Below are 2,836 nucleotides of genomic sequence, written 5' to 3'. Positions count from 1 at the left end.
TGAGACTGACACACTGCCCACTGAACTAAGAATATGATAATTTTGACACTTTAAAGAAGATAACTTTTCTATTTTATCTGACATTTTTCTTTCCATAGAAGTGTTGACTATAACTTAGTCTATCATTAATGGAAATGGAAGCCTCGATAGTATATTTTGGGCTCTACTCTAAGTCATTCCTCCTGTCAAGAAACTTTTTTGATGGCATTCTTTCTTTTTAGCACACTGGTATCTTGGAAGCAGAATTAGCTACATCTATGGATAAAGGGTCTCCAGAATGCCCTGGGTCCCAGACACTTGTGCTGGTGATGGCTGCTTTGACGTCCTTGTTCTCCAGGGTGTAGATGAGAGGGTTGAGGACAGGGGTGAGAAGAACACACACCACATTGGCCATGATGTGGGAGCTGAGGGGCAGGTTGGCCCTGTAGGCCACAGAGGCTATGGCAATGCGTGAGTAGTAGGTACCAACCACCAAGAGGTGGGAGCTGCAGGTGGAGAAGGCTTTCAAACGTCCTTCTCAGGAGCTGATGCGAATCACCAAAGCCAGGACGTGGGCACAGGAGAGAAGCACCAGGGAAAGGGGCAGGAAGGACACCTCCACGGTGATGCAAAAACCCATGAGGGTCTGGGAAGTGGTGTCAGAGCAGGAGGCCTGGACAACAGCCAGGAAGTCACAGAAGCAGCGAGGGATGTGAGCTATGTTGTCAAAGGCCAAGCAGGAAGTCTGCACCCCAGTGGGGATGTGCAGGAGAAGGGCAGTGAGCCAGGCTCAGGCTGCCAGGGTGGCATCGGTGTGGGGGTCATGAGGACAGGGTATAGCCCAGGGGGCGGCAGATAGCCACATAACGGTCATAGGCACGGCCACCAGGATGAAGGCTTCTGAGCAGGAGAAGCTGTGGAAGAGGTGAATCTGCAGGAAGCAGGTGGGGAAACTGAGGAAGCGGTCCCCAAGCAAGAGGAGGGATGGCATCTTGGGGACAGTTGTCATGGTGCAAAGGATGTTCAGGGCTGAGAGACTGATCAGAAAGAAGTCCATGGGCTTATGGAGTCTGGGTTCTCTCACCACAGCCATAGGATGAGCATGTTCCCCACCAGGATGAGCAGGTAGAGGAACAGGAAGATGAAAAAGATGGAAGAAAGGGGAACACCTGTGGAGAGGGGATGCCCACCCAGTAGAAGATTGGTGGAAATTCTTTTGATCCATTACAGGTTGTGGCCTCCACAGTGAGACAAAGCTGCCAGGCAGCCAGAGCTTCTGGAAACCAGGAGTCTGGAATGAGGAATCCGTAGACGTCACTGTACAATTATTGCAACCCAAATGATTTATGGCCAAGTTTAGAGGACTGTGGTACCCTCCAATACTGCTTCTTCCATCTTAACCCACAATTCCCTCTTTCCATCTTCCATCAGGCATTCAGGAGGTACCTACCTACAATGGGCAAGGCTGTGAGAAGGTGAACAAAGCATCCTGCCTTCACAGGGCTTACTTACATTCTGGCAACAGGCTGATATATTTAAAAGATAATACGCAGTTTTCTGGTTACAACCGTGATAAGTACATTGAAAGAGCTTCTCGCATGACCTGAGAAGCAGGTGACTCTTATTGTCTCAATTTAATTTAATTTATTTATTTGACAGAGAGCTAGAGAGCGAGCCCAAATAGGCAGAGCGACAGGCAGAGAGAGAGAGAGGTAGAAGCAGGCTCTCCGCTGAGCAGGGAGCCTGACTCGGGGCTCGATCCCAGGACCCTGGAATCATGACCTGAGCTGAGGGCAGCTGCTTAACCAACTGAGCCCCTCATTGTCTCCGTTTTAAAGGTGCCCCTCATTGTCTCCGTTTTAAAGGGTTAACCCTCAGTTGATCAAAATCCATTCTGACAAATCCAGTCACCATTTTTTTTTCTCACACCCTCACCCCGGTGAGGCAGAGTAAGGCATCTGAGAGGCAGAATAAGGCATCTAAGAGGCAGAAATGTAGAGAGTCAAGGTCAGAGGCCACTGAGTCCAGCTGTTTACTCTGGTCTGCTCTGCTGCTTTGCAGATGGGCGTACAGATGCTATGACCTGTAGGACAAGTGCACATGGCTTCTCACTGCCAGGTGGTGCTGGACCATCCAACAGGCACACCAAGCATGTGCAGGCTCACCAGCAAAGCAGGGGCACCAGAAATAATTTCTGAAACAATTTTGCATTTGATATTTCCAAGCATCGTTCAACTGGGCCATCCTAGGAGATATCCAAGTTTGGCTGGGTCTTCTTACACTTAATTTACAGGTTAGGGTTCTTGTTTTACTCTGGATTATCTAGGACGTGTGAACGACGCAGGCCTGTGCTGCGGGTCCGAAGGGTGGTATTTCCTAGGGCACAGAACTTACCACCGGAACTGGCGAGGCTGCTCCCTGTCTGGATTGTCCTCCGGCCAATTACACAGCTGGACCGAAGAGCCAGTCACCAGAATGCACAACCTGACACTGTCCTTCACGTCCATCGCCCCCTCTCATCATCCAAGCCTGCCAGGGAGCGGTTATGCCCTTTAGCCAGCGTAAATCTGAGGGTCTGTCCAAGGCCACGGCTGGTGAGGAAGACAGCAAGAGGTGTTCTGAGCCCCGCTGGGAAACCAAGAGTGTTGGTTCTTGGACCAGCTCTGCCACTCGCCTGCTGTGACTTTGGGTGTCCCTGAGCCTTGGTTTTCACATCTGGGCAGTGAGGGCTTTGGAGGAAAAGATCTCGGTTGGGCTTCCAATTCAATGAGCTCTATTTGGAGGGTCCCCTCTGTGGTTGACAGATCAGATATCACAATGGTCCTTGCCCAAAGGGAGAAGGTGGGAGGAGCACCTG

The 2,836-nt window shown here is 50.6% G+C and overlaps 1 pseudogene; it reads right to left on the bottom strand.

Annotated features, from left to right (window-relative positions):
- Positions 1–217: 217 nt before the first annotated feature.
- On the bottom strand, positions 218–2,486 carry LOC116599739 (annotated as a pseudogene).
- Between the last annotated feature and the right edge of the window lie 350 nt (positions 2,487–2,836).

This window comes from Mustela erminea, chromosome 9, assembly GCF_009829155.1.
Source record: "Mustela erminea isolate mMusErm1 chromosome 9, mMusErm1.Pri, whole genome shotgun sequence".
In the NCBI taxonomy this organism is placed as follows: domain Eukaryota; kingdom Metazoa; phylum Chordata; class Mammalia; order Carnivora; family Mustelidae; genus Mustela; species Mustela erminea.
Note: the sequence above shows the minus strand (reverse complement) of the source record. Positions and strands in the feature narration are given on the sequence as shown.